Source organism: Aplidium turbinatum, chromosome 3 (assembly GCF_918807975.1).
Source record: "Aplidium turbinatum chromosome 3, kaAplTurb1.1, whole genome shotgun sequence".
NCBI classification, from domain to species: domain Eukaryota; kingdom Metazoa; phylum Chordata; class Ascidiacea; order Aplousobranchia; family Polyclinidae; genus Aplidium; species Aplidium turbinatum.
Genome location: NC_137474.1, coordinates 917,908 through 931,724, shown reverse-complemented (window position 1 = coordinate 931,724; position 13,817 = coordinate 917,908). Strand labels below are relative to the sequence as shown.

The 13,817-nt window shown below is 41.7% G+C and overlaps 1 pseudogene; it reads left to right on the top strand.

Annotated features, from left to right (window-relative positions):
* The window catches only part of LOC145766005 (nose resistant to fluoxetine protein 6-like), a 33,448-nt pseudogene that overhangs the window by 10,498 nt on the left and 9,133 nt on the right, over window positions 1-13,817 (top strand).

Below are 13,817 nucleotides of genomic sequence, written 5' to 3'. Positions count from 1 at the left end.
TCACGGCTGTGCTGGGATTTTGTTTTTGGTTTTCTGGAAAATTAATAAAATTTCAAATAAAAATATGATAGGATTTGAATGCAGTTTTAATCTTACAGTTACAATCAGGGCCGCAGCTTCATCAGTTGGGGCCCCAGTGCAAAAATATAATATGGGACCCATTATTTCTGAAGCTGGAATTTTCAAACAACTTTCTTGTTCGAACTTTTTATGTCATGTCCAAATCTGCTTTCCATCTGGCCCGTTTCTTCCAAATCGTTGCGCAAATGCACGCTGCACAGTCTTGTTCGATTGTATTCTAGCATACTCTAGTACACAAAATGCTTTTTCTACGCTATTGTATGGCATTGTTCCGGACAATTTTTAAATCAACGTCACATAAAACCGTTCAGGTCTACTGAATCTTGGCGTCTGACGTAATGGACTATTGCTAGAAATTAGCAAGGATTGCATCACCTCTGGTCACACCTGTTGAAACATTACATCATCGTTAAATCTTGAATTGCTGGATATGGCGTAAGGCCAGGGGTCACCAAACTACGGCCCACGGGCCAGAACCGGCCCGCGAACTGATTCCATCCGGCCCGCCACGTGCTGCGGAAATTACAGCTGTGCTACAATTCTGTACATGTGCTTCCCTTGGCATTTGCAACCGACTTTGGCTTTGCCTTTTTGTGTAATAGAAGCTTCTTTGTTAAAATTGTTCGTTCTTATAGTTCGTTGTTGTATGTTGAATTTGTACATTTTTCCACCAGGCAGCCTACATGTTGGTGTTGTGTTTTTATCATTAGGCCACCACAAATGAGGACAGCCTAGGCCAAATTTGGAAAAATGTAACATTTTTTCAAGAGCACGATGCCCTGTAGTGTATCACAGCAGGAGATCACTTTTCCAACAATTTCGATTTTCATCACAACTTTGCTATTCCACCGCTGACTTTGTTATTTATTGTGCTCAATTCAAGTCAATGGAGATTTTTAATAGTTGTAAGTTATAGGCTATCTTTTCGCAATTTGCATCCGGCCCGCGGCTGTTGATCTCGCAGCAATCCGGCCCTCAAAGAAAAAAGTTTGGTGACCTCTGGGTAAGCCAAAGCCAACAGGTGTTGGAATAGCTTCATAATGCTTATCATTATTACGTCACAGTAGTTGCCTACGTGCGTTTGAAATATTGCAATCTATTCTCGTCATTTTGAATTGTTGCTTGGAAGGTTGGTCGCATATTTAACTGTTTTGCTTAGTGCTTGCCAGCTGGACGAAATTTCCGTCTTTATCTCAGTAATTTGTATTGTAGTGACAAGTTTTAGTGGCGTACAGCGGTGTTACGTCCCAATTTCGACAGCCAGTGGCCACGGCCTACTAAAACACGGCCAAATATGTTGCTATTTGGGAAAAATTCTAAGAGTCTGAATTGTTACAATCATATAGCCATGATAAACCTGTCATTTTTCCACTTACAGACTATGTAAAACAAGCAATATTTGCATCTAGACATATTTTTGGCTTGTTTTGCCAGAGATTAGATATGTATGTTAAGTACAATTTCTGCAATAATAACGTAAAATATGTAAGACTTTCCAACTGCATCCTGGAGGTAGTCTCATCATACAATCGTTGGTTTTTTTTGTAAAGCAGGATCTTTCGCCAATAGTCATATTTTACATGCAAAACTAAACTTGGCGAAAAACAAACAAATTAAAATTTAAATTGAAACATCAAATTTTCTGCGAAATTTCTGCTTGTTACTGCTTACAACATAGAATCCACAAAAATCCTTGATATTTTAAATGGAACATGCAATTGCACCAAACGATACTACCTCCAGGGTGCAGTTGAAAAGTATTACATATTACATTATTATTGTGTAAACTGTGCTCAACGTACATACTTAATCTGCGATTAAACAAGCCAAACATATGTCTAGGTGCAAATGTTGCTTATTTTACTTACTTCTGGCAATGGGAAAATGACAGGTTTATCATAGCTATGATTGTAACAATTTAGGCTCTTAGAAATTTCCTCAAATAGCAGCATATTTGGCCGTGTTCTAATAGGTCGTGCAGTGGTTATTTTTACAGAAATACAGTTCTTGAATAGACGTTTTAGAAGAGTGTTTCTTTCGGTCATTGCATACAGACGAACGGATCCGGGAATCTTATGTTACAATTTTCCCACGAAGAGATTATGGTTTACCGCTGTGACCAGGCATTTCTTCATCAAAAAAGAAAAATGCCTGAAAACTAAAAAGTTAAATTTTATGTTGTATCTGTACATACTGTTAAAATTTGAGATCGTATAAACGATAACTGGAAAGTTGCAAGACTGTGCAATGATGTCAGTTTTTTTGAAACACCCTGTATACTGAATATTAATTAAATATTGGCGTTCAATTTTTTCAGAATATTTTATAAAGATCCACATTGTGAAAGGATTTTCAGCGGTACCAGTGAGTTTCAGCACCAGAGCTTTCCTGTCACGTCATATTGACCATTATTTGCGTCACAGGAACTTTCCATCGATTATTGACGTCATTTTCACTCATCCAGAACACGAAGCGATTGTTGGACACCAAGCAGAGACCAACCGACATCACATGTCTTCATGGAATACGCTTCTTGAGCATGTCATGGGTGCTGCTTGGTCATAGCTTCCTCTTCTCCGTCCCATTTGCAAGTGAGTTTTGGTGATTAGTAAAATATTTAAGGCTGGTACTTTCTCCATTTTGCTTCAAAGGAACCTGATCTTCATCAGGGTCCCCCGATGTTTCATGGTTCAGGGCTCCCGGGATGAAGACCAGGCCTCTTTGAAACAAAATGGAGAGAGTGCCAGCCTTAAATATTATACTTGGTACATTAGCGTTAAGTTTGTTACCAATGTACTATTGATGTAAGTCAGTCAAATGTCTTATGCAGACAATATGAGCAGCATATCCATCAGAGCAGTGACAGTTTGTTACAGCAAGCCACAAACAATCAACAATTTTATGATCGCATTTCAACAAAAATCGAAATTGTATTTTGTACAAAAACATATCACGGTTGTATGTTGCCCTGTCACGGTTTCTTTCTATCTCTTACCAGGAAAGAGACTTGGAAAGGTTCAATGACGTAGTTTAATGGGATATTACTGAAAGGCAGTCAATTAAATGTCGAATAGTTCTACTGGGGAAATGATAATGAAAATTCTTGAAGGTCTTTAACGAACGGCTTCTCAAATAATTCTAATTTCGAACACAATTTATATCAGCACCAATTCTCATCTACTTGTATTCAATTACTTCAAATCTCAATCAACAATAATCTCTACACCTATTACCAATCCATGACTCATAACACAACTCTCATAATCAACTCATAATAATAATAATGATTACGCAAATTACACCACTATTTATAGAAAGTTGTTCGGTCTAGTAACTTCGAGAAGGTTACGTAATGTTACATCATAAGGACTCATTGTTCTGTCAAGTTGCACTAAACGTAAACATGCAAGTTTAAAGAAGCTTCCAGATTGTCACGTAGGGTAGAAGGTTCTAGAAAATACGTTACATAATAAAGATTTCGCAATCACAGATTTACTGGTAAACATCCTTATGACGTCATGACAAATGACATTTGGCAATTGTGAAAAACAAAAGAGCATTCCAGGTTTGTTCTGAATGAATGTTCTGGAAATACATTACATAATAAAGACTTCGCAATCAGAGGTCACTACAGGTCAGTAACCGATAGTAATACATTGCTCAAGGATTCCACAATCAAAACAGCACGTTCGTTAGGATACAAAGCAGCCCGTCGCGAGGCCTTGCACATTGATTGTGACATGCCCTTTGACCTCGTCATGTGTTGTGATCACGCGGGATTGTTTCTTTGGTCTTATTACTTTAATGACGTCACATTTGATGTATTGAACGACCAGTAGGGTGTTTTATTTGCTTCCTTTATTTGAACTTTGATCTGTCCCTAAGTTAACCCTATCTGGTATTCGTCTCAAAGACGCGCGAAAAGCACGAGACGTGACCATTTGGCCACGCCCTGAATATTGGTTTATAACTCAGCCGCTAAATATCGCACATTTGAGAAAATCGGCATGCACAAATTGCACATAGTCAAATGCTTTTATTTTATATTTTAATTATTTGTTTTCAAAACAAATGTTTAGATTGTGCAGTCTGAAAACATATGTTGCAAAAAAACTCTAAAAACGCAAATTTTGCTGGCATTTAGGCATTTTATGTCCGATTTTGTTCGTTCGAATTTTAATTTTAATGATTTGTAAACATTCAACAACAATATTTTGAAACAAATTATTTTTTCCTACACTAAGTACTGTATTTTTCATATTCATACTACATCAAGCGGTTTTGAGGTTATTGTGATGAATTGCTTCTCCACATGTGGTCATGGCTGCTTAGCATCGCAGTATCTCTCATAACAAATCAAGATGAATGAAAGCATAAAATAGTTGTAGCGATCCCAGCCAGCAAATCATTTTTTTACATTGATTCAACGTTGGCAGATTGATTTTCTGGTTGAAATAACTCTAGTTTATCACATTCTTTCCCAGCCAGCAAAATTAATCCTTTTCACATTTATTTAACGTCTGCAGACGTCGAATCATTGTTGAAAGTGGTTGATTTACTGGCTGGGTTAGAAGTATAGGTAACACGATTTCCAATCAGCTGTTTTGTCAGGCGTTTCATTTCATAGAGTGTAGCTTTCATTTCAACCTGCCAAATGTTTTAGAATCAAAGGAAAAAAAAACTTCTTTTTGATACTTTTCAATGTAGCTAAACGTTGAAACGATATAAAAGCCAACTTTTCTGCCTGGGCTGCCTGCTTTTTGCTAAATTTCCCAGATAGCAAAACTCGTCATTTTTCAGACATTAAATCAATCTAAAAATGACGGGTTTTTCTCCCGGGTTTTTCTGTCTGGGTTGTTTAACTTGAGTCTGACAATGTAAGAAAAGTTAATTTTACTTTTCAAGATTCAAAGTGAAATGTAGGCTACCACAATTTTATATCAACACACATCGAATGATCGTTGAGTTATGAAAAAATCAGTTTAGCGAAACACAATGCTCGCTGTTCTGTCGTGAGCACAGTCAGGTAGTGCTGACGCCAGGAATATCGCTCCTTCTCAACTGTACATGTCATGAATGGCAATAACATATTGCCTACATAGTTTCAACTAGTGCTTTGTGCAAAAAGGCATGTTGCATTTGAAGCTACCATGAGGAATTTTACCGAGATTATTTCTTTTTTTGGAATAATCTGTTCCTCTGATGTCGTCTACACATATGGTACAAAACGCTTTGTGGATGGCTGTGGTTGATGATTCGGTTGTGATTAGCTCTGTTTTTTTTTTCAAAAGTAGCAAAGTGTAAATACTAAACTAAAGTAACGGATCATTACTAGTTGCTAAAGTTTGCTTTTCATGTTGTGAACACGTTTTATCTTCGTAAAAACTGGTCAACTTCACTTGCCTTGCAAGGACGCAACAAAAACTGCCTGAATTGAGATAAACGATAAATTGTACTATGAGTCCCATTGCGTTTCGTTCTTAGTTTTAATGTGTGATTGATGACTTGACTCGCGGTTGACTGCGGCCACTGTGTACTGTATACAATAGCAGAAGCGATGAGTCATTTCGATGCCGATTGCCAAAATCTAGGAATTTAGACAAAATTTCTGAACAACCTGTGACAAAATGCTTATTGTGAACCACATAGTGTTCCAAAAATAACCAAATTAGGTTTAAACGATGCTCAAATGATAAAAAGTAAAAGTCAAGAAATATCAGCGTTGTAGGAAAATTCCTTCTATATAAAATTTCAAAACTAGCGAAGGGCGTGGCCATTTGAACACGTCTGATAACAGGTCGAGTTAATTCTGTTCCTTTTTGGGAAAAAATAACCTTCGTTACAATAAATTTTGATGTCATGGCCTCCCGTTTACCTCTCCCCCACCGCGACCCAGAAATTTCTGCCTACTCCAATCGACATAACTCAAAAACCACTTTAGATAGACATGGGTTGTTGGGTATCAAACTTATTGGCATACGGTACCCCACTTTAATTCAAAAATGCTGCCAAATAACAATCTGAGCCACAAAATTTTATTTTTTATTTTTGCACAATATCAGAAAAGCAGTTAGCATGAATAGCCAAACATACGATGTGAACAACCAAACATAAGTGGCGATTGACACAACACCAAAAGTAATCACATGACACAATATTATCAAAAACCATCTATGAAGTAATAGGAGATTACAATAAGTAATAGCACAGCAGGGGCTCACATAACCTCTATTAAGCAGGCTGTTGTGATTAGCACATTGGTCTTCGCACCAAAGAGTGTTTACATTAATTCCAGCTACTGAAACCACTGTGTTGCTGTTTTCTTGGGAAAGAGAGGTTAAAATAATTGCCTCCATCCAGTAATGGGTAGTTCCAAATTGAAGTCATACTAATGTAAGTCACTGAAAACAGTGTATTGCAGGCAACTCCAAAGCGAGTGCTGTAAAAATTGCCTACTATGTGCTGTGCTTCAATGACGTTTTCCGTCCAAGAGGATAAAAATTCAATGACGACAACACAAGTGGGACATGAATCATGAATAGTAACACAGCAACAGCTAATGCTCATTAAGTAGGGCATGGATAGGATACTAAGGCCCGTATTCTAAGACCGAACTTGAGTTCAAGCTGAAACTCAAGTTTGACGGTCCATGTATTTGGTATACCATATGATAGCCCAAGTACAACTTGCTGATGAATTCAGCAGCGTGTATCAAGATTCAAAATAGTCTGCATCGTCCCTGGTTGTAATCTGCCTGTAGGCACCACATAGGACAGTATTTCCCAACCTTTTTCAGTTCGCGACCCACTTTTAATGCAACTTTTATTGTGCGACCCACAATGAGATATGTCAGCTTTATTATGGCATCTTTACTACCGGCGTACACTGAAGTAGTTAATGCGACACAATCACATCTAGTTGTTACATATTTGTTTCATTGCTGCATGATTGTTACGTAGCCTAATGGTAATGCAATAATTTCCCGATCTAATAGAAATCAGGGTGCATAATTTCAAGAAAATGGAAAGGCAACAAATGAAGTGAAGGTAAGAATAGTGATGGCGAAGGCGCAGTAGCCTACTGTTCAAGACCAAACTGCGACTTGTGAGATCCATAGTAATGTTGGTATGTTTTAGAAAATTTTAACATTCAGTAACATCTACAGTAGAAATGCTTCGCAACCCACATGAAATAGCTTTGCGACCCACCAACGGGTCGCGACCCACTGGTTGGAAAGCACTCTTCTTCTTCATCGTGTGTCACACGGCCGTAGCCCAGAGCATCACGCAAGCTCTTTTGCTCTATCGTTGAACTCGGCCAAATCCTGTGCAGAGCACCTTTCTTTTAGGACTAGGTCAAGGCATTCGACTAGATGTTGCATTGGTTGCTCCTGTCCGCATTTGCAACTTATGCTCTCCATGGAATACCCCCAGTGTCTCATCAAAGTTTTACACCTGCCAGCAATACCAGTTCTTAAGGCATCGCCAATACTTCCACGGTTCACGCTTTCCGGGAGGAAGGCCCTCCATGGGTGTGAGTTCTATATTGGCCAATGTCGGTCCGGCTGCCAGTCCCTTCTGCCATAGTTGAAATCGCACATTGGCGGTGACATCGTCTTGACCTAATGGGACAACTGAGGCAAGAAAACTTTTTCTTGACTTCAGACACCTGTGTGCTGGAGTTTGGCCATGCATTGGGTGTCTCAAATCCATGTCCTGACAAGATATTTCCTTTCTGCTGGTCGCGCTTCTTCTGATGTTGGGGGGAGCAATTCCAGACAGAATGTGCAGCGACATGATGTTGGTTGGTTTGAGACAACCTGTAATCAGACGGCAGCTTTGGTTCAACATAGGATCAATTTTCTTGGCATGTGCTGAGCGTTCCCACACTGGGCAAGCATATTCTGCAACCGAATAGCATAAGGCTAAAGCAGTTGACCGTTGTGTCAGGGAGGGCACCCCAATCAGAGTTTCCGAGTTTCTGTAAAATATTATTTCCAGAAGCCACTTTAGCTCTTACTTTTTCGATATGGGATTTGTATGTGAGGGACCTATCTAGTTTGACACTGAGGTATGTGGGATTGATACAGCGTGCCAGTTTAGTTCCATTCCAGGAAATGTTTAGTTGACGTGATGCATCCCTGGATCTATGGTGGAATGCGCAGACTTGGGTTTTATTGTAGTTGGCACGCAGGTGGTTTTCCGTATAGTATGTTGTCAGCCCATCAAGCGCATCGCTGAGTACTCTCTCCGTGGAAGTGAAGTGTTTGTGTTGTGTTGTTATACACAAATCGTCGGCGTATATGAAGCTTCTTAGGAAGCACTGACATAGGAGAACTCATTCTTTCTCAAATTTTTAATGATCTAAAATTTGAAATTACCAAGTCTCCTGATGTTACACTGTTTCTTCGCTACAAGAAGCACTTTGAACTCTTGCCACGCAAAACATCACTGAACCACTTGCATTCTTGCAGGTATAAACATGACCACTGACCAGTGGTAATGTGCAATGTAAAAACTGTAGAGCAAAAGCAGAAAGTCCTGTAACTTTGTTCTGCTCAGCATACTTTCCAGAGAGGTGATTATTTAGAGTTCATTGAACTCTGTCATATTTTCCTGAAAAATTTACTGCAAGACCCAATAACCTTCAAAAAGCCAGGAGCTTTGTATAAAGCCAGATGGGTGGTAAAGCTGATTTACTCCATTAAGATATGTCTTCTGGAAAAATACATTGGAGAGCTTCCACCTGGAACTGTTACTACCACTCAACAAACCTCAAAGATAAGAGGCTTTGTCAACTTCGTCACTCTTGTGTATTCTCAGTGATGGTTGACATGTTCATCACCCACTGATGCTCCAATGCTCCATGGAATGATTTGAAGTTTGCTAGATGCTGTTCACTTACAGCAACATCAATAACTGTATTGCAACCAGTGCTCTGAAAGCATTAAAGAGACACCTTTGGTACTTGACAGAAGAAATGATGCCTCTTTCTCTATTCAGTGAACACATTCCTGTTAGAAAAGAGGTTTATTGTTGATCGAATGCTACAGTGCATTGATACATACTCAGCCATCCCAAAACAGCGACATGGATCTGGGTTTGGAAAGCCAACATTTCCATAACATTTTGGGCCATCAACAAGGCTTGGTGATTTAGTTAGACAAGATTCATGGTAATTTTTCAACTTGTTGAACCTGAACCATCAATTTTTGCACATGCATGTCATTGAATGGCATGATAACAGCATCTTCAAAGAAACCTGATAAATGTCTGTCGCCTTTCCGCTTATGGATGGGTTGGGGTCACCAGCTTAGCCCTTTGCTAAGCGCCACACGGTCTACGAAGCAACTGTGATGGAAGTCGCTTCGGCGACGCGACCGTGTAGCTGTATAACAATAACTGTGTAGCCTACTTATTACCGTGTTCACTGTTCACTGCGTCCAGTAGTTTATTCCACGTTACTGTACATCCAAAGGTTGAGGGTTGTATCTCCAATATATAATCATTACTTTGATACAAGATCCGAAATAAATCGATTATGCATTTAAACATATATCCAGTGCTTGACTGTAATAAACGACCGTTAAGCAGACGTCCAAAACGAACTAACTTTCTTTTTCAAGTTTCAGAAATAAAAATGGCTTCTTACAAGAGAGGAGCGCATCTCTCATAACGAAGAAACAAACACTGCGCTCTCACTAAATCTAACGTCACATTCCAGAACTGTGGAAAAGAGGACCAATCACGTGCTACTACAAGCTTGTCTCCCCAGTGATGCACAACACACATTATTATTTGGGTTCCATGGAGGGGAGTACCGCGACATAGCTCCCCCTCTAAGTGGGTACGAAGTTATGCGAACACACGACAAGAATACAAAACGAAATGACAAAAATATTGGTAGTTCTGGGTGAATCGGCTGATGGTCGTTGTTACGGCATGAAGCAGGCGGAGAAGAATGATCGTTGTTCTTCTAGCATGACGGTCATTCCGAGTAGCAATCCGGATGTGATAAAAATCCCGCGGAACGGCCGCAGTATCGCGTGAGCGATCGACATGCAGAGTATCCCTGCTCGCGATGACATAATGTCCGTAATTGTCCAATCAGTCCTTAGATTTCTTCTGATCTTTCAAAGTTGTGTCACCCAGTCTACAGCAGTGTTCGAGGTGAATATCTACAAAGTATATACAAGGCAGTAAGAGTCCTTCATAAGGAAGGTGTCTAAAGTAAGTCAAAAATTTTGAATCACACTCATACTCAAAGATGTTCAAGACTCACCAGAGAAACGAAGGGACACGAACACAGAATCCCTAGACTCAAGGTAAGGTAAAAAAAAAAGGAACTGTGTACAGCAGAAAGGTACGGTAAAGGCAAGGGTTCATCACTTCCGGAAACGAGTAGGTAACCTGACTTCTCTGCCGGTACGTGTCACGTAGTGTGAAGCGGTCGATGAGACTGGGAGCTCATCGGAAACCCTAGGATCATCCTGGGAACGAACGTACTGCATAGAAGAAGTCGAAGAAGTTAAGAACGTATCGTCTCGAAACGGCAGTGACGTTTCGGCATGACTTGAAAAATCCTCATCAGGGGAAGTGTCCATATAAGCAGGTTTTAATCTGTCAATGGTAACTGTATCAGTGCGACCAGCGATGTCAACGGTAAAGTACTTATCACAACGATCGATTACACGGTAAGGCCCGTCGTAAGGTGGACGTAACGGTCCCTTCACTGCATCATGTCGTATAAAAACGTGTGAGCATGTGTCAAGGTCAGCGTCCATATAAACAGAGCGTTTGCCATGACGCGGGCGTATGTAAGGAAAATTGTTGACAAAATCACGTAACTGACGCACGTAGTGGGAATTGACAGGACCTACAACGGGGTCTGCAAAAAAATCACCTGGTAAACGAAGGGTGGTGCCAAGTGTGGCTTCAGCAGAAGAAAAACCAAGATCTTCCTTTATCACTGCACGAGTGCCCAGGAGTGCCAATCCGAGGTGGGAGAACCAGTTGTTTGGGTTGGATTGAGCTCTGATGGCAGTTTTGAGTGTGCGATGCACCCTTTCACCTAATCCGTTGCAAGCAGGGTGGTAAGCAGTAGTTGTACGATGATCACACCCAAGGTATTGGCATAGCTCTTTCCACAGGAGAGAGGTGAATTGTCGACCACGGTCAGTGACCATGGTGACAGAGGCGCCAAAGCGTGATACCCAACCCCAGAGAAAGGCATCAGCACATGCACGTGCAGTAATGCTGGTCAACGGTAGGGCTTCGACCCAACGCGTGTGGCGGTCAATAACGGTGAGGAGATACGAATATCCGCTGGACTCAGGTAGTTCTCCAACGATATCAACATGGACATTCGCAAAACGTTTGTCAGGAGTAGGAAAATGAGTTAGAGGCGCCGAGACGTGCCGTTGAATTTTGGCGCGTTGACAAGAGACACATGTCTTAACCCAAGCTTTAATGTCAGCCTTCATGTCAGGCCAAACGTAGCGTTGAGCAATAAGGCGTTGTGTTGATTTGATTCCTCCGTGGTTGAGGTTGTGCAGTTTGTCAAAAACTGTTTGGCGATACGTCGTCGGCAACAGGACTCTAAAGCGTCCAGTTGAGGTATCCCCCTCGATGGAGATGCCGTGTTCAGGTAGGAGTCGTTTTTCCAACGTAAGAGAGGTAGGACTCATACGAAAGTCAGCTAAGGAGGTGTCATCGTGTTGAGCAATGGCCAGGTCACAAAAGTCGAAGTTGATACCATCTTCATAAATGGCATTGACTGCAGCGCGACTGAGACAGTCTGCGACCAAGTTTTCACTACCCTTTAAGTAGCGAACATCAGTGGAGAACTCACTGACGTAGGCCAAGTAACGTAACTGTCGTGCTGTGGCTTTCGCCATCGTTGCGCTGAAAGCTGCAGCTAGCGGACGGTGATCTGTAAAGATTGTGAAATCACGTGACTCAAGGAAGTAGGAGAAATGTCGGACGGCGAGGTACATGGCTGTAAGCTCCCTGTCAAAGACACTATACTTCTGTTGAGCTGTATTAAAGAAACGAGAAAAAAACATGAGCGGCTTGGCTTCGCCATCGATGAGTTGTTGAACAACAGCGCCAGCGGCAGTATCTGACGCGTCTGTGACTAGTTGGATGGGAGCACCATGAACGGGGTGAGAGAGTAACGTGACTTTCGCGAGGCTCTGTTTCGCAGTCTCAAAAGCATGCTTCATGATGTCAGTCCAGATCAGAGGTTTCTTTGACGACTTACCAGGCGGTAAGGAAGTGTACAGAGGTTGAAGGATTTCCGCACAGTGTGGTATGAACATGCGGTAGAAGTTGAGCATACCCAGGAAACATCGTAATTGTCTTACGGTGGTGGGTAGAGGAAAGTTCAGGATAGCTGAGACTTTGCCAGGAAGCGGCCGTATGCCGCTCGAGTCGAGCTGGTGTCCTAGGAACTTCAGTTTGGGTACCGCAAAGGAACATTTTTCCTTGTTGAGGATGAGACCGTAGTGGTCAAGACGTTTGAACACCTGAGATAGGTGGCGTTTGTGCTCCTCTAAGTCTCGAGAATGGACGAGGACGTCGTCAATGTAACAATAGACATAGGGAAGACCCCGCAGCACTTCATCCATGAAGCGCTGAAACGTCTGTGCGGCACCCGAGAGCCCCATAGCTGTACGTTTGAAGTTGTAACTCCCCATTGGAGTCACAAGGGTCGTCTTGTGACGATCCTGTTTTGCTATGGGTATCTGGTGGTAGCTCTTCACGAGATCCAGGCTGGAGAAGATAGTGGATCCAGAGAGGTGGTCTACAAAGTCGTGAAGATAGGGTATGCGGTAGGAGTCTTTCGTGGTTTGTTTGTTGAGCAAGCGAAAATCACCCGTGATTCTGTACCGCCCATTTGGCTTGGGTACAAGGTGTACTGGTGTACCGTATGGAGAGTTCGCCGGTTCTATAATGTCCAAGTCAAGGAGCGTCTGCAGTTCCTTGCGGAGACCCTCCAGCTTTTCTGGAGATAGTCGTCGTGCCCGTTGGCACACAGGTGGACCATTGGTAGGAATATAGTGTTCCGTTGTGTGGCGAACTGGACGGTTGAAGTTCTCCAGCTCAAAAACAGAAGGAAACTCTTCCTCTGGGAAAGCTAGTTCAGCAGGAATCTGTGCCGTGCTCGCAGAAGGTGAACAGGCATCAGAATAGAGTTGAACTTCAGAAGCATCAGTAGGTGAAGTAGACAAATCCGTATCAGGAGCAAAGTCAGTACTCGATACACAGGGATCGGCTGGGGTCGTCTGTAGGAGACGGCCGTTAACAACGTCAAGTGTTAAACAAAAATGGCGTAAGAAATCCAGTCCAAGAATGGGAAAATCTACGTCTGCAACGCGGAACGTCCACTCAAATGTGCGGTCAAAACCAAGCGACAAAGTCAATGGTCTTTTGCCAAAAATGTTAACCGCAGTGTGATTAGCTGCGCGTAGACTGGATTGCGGTTCGGAAACGTCGGTATAACAACGCGGCAACAACGAAAAGGTCGATCCTGTATCAACACAAAAGTTAATGTCAGTAAGAGTGTCAAGAATCATGAAAAGAGCGGAATGTGTCGTAGGTCCTGCGGAGCCGAGGCTGCCCACTCGTCCATCCCTCGGCGTTATTCGTTTTTTGGCTTGCCTCTTGGGACCCAAGAGCAAGGTTTTTCACAGCGATGTGCCTTATTACCATATGTGAGGTGGTAATAGTATAAAA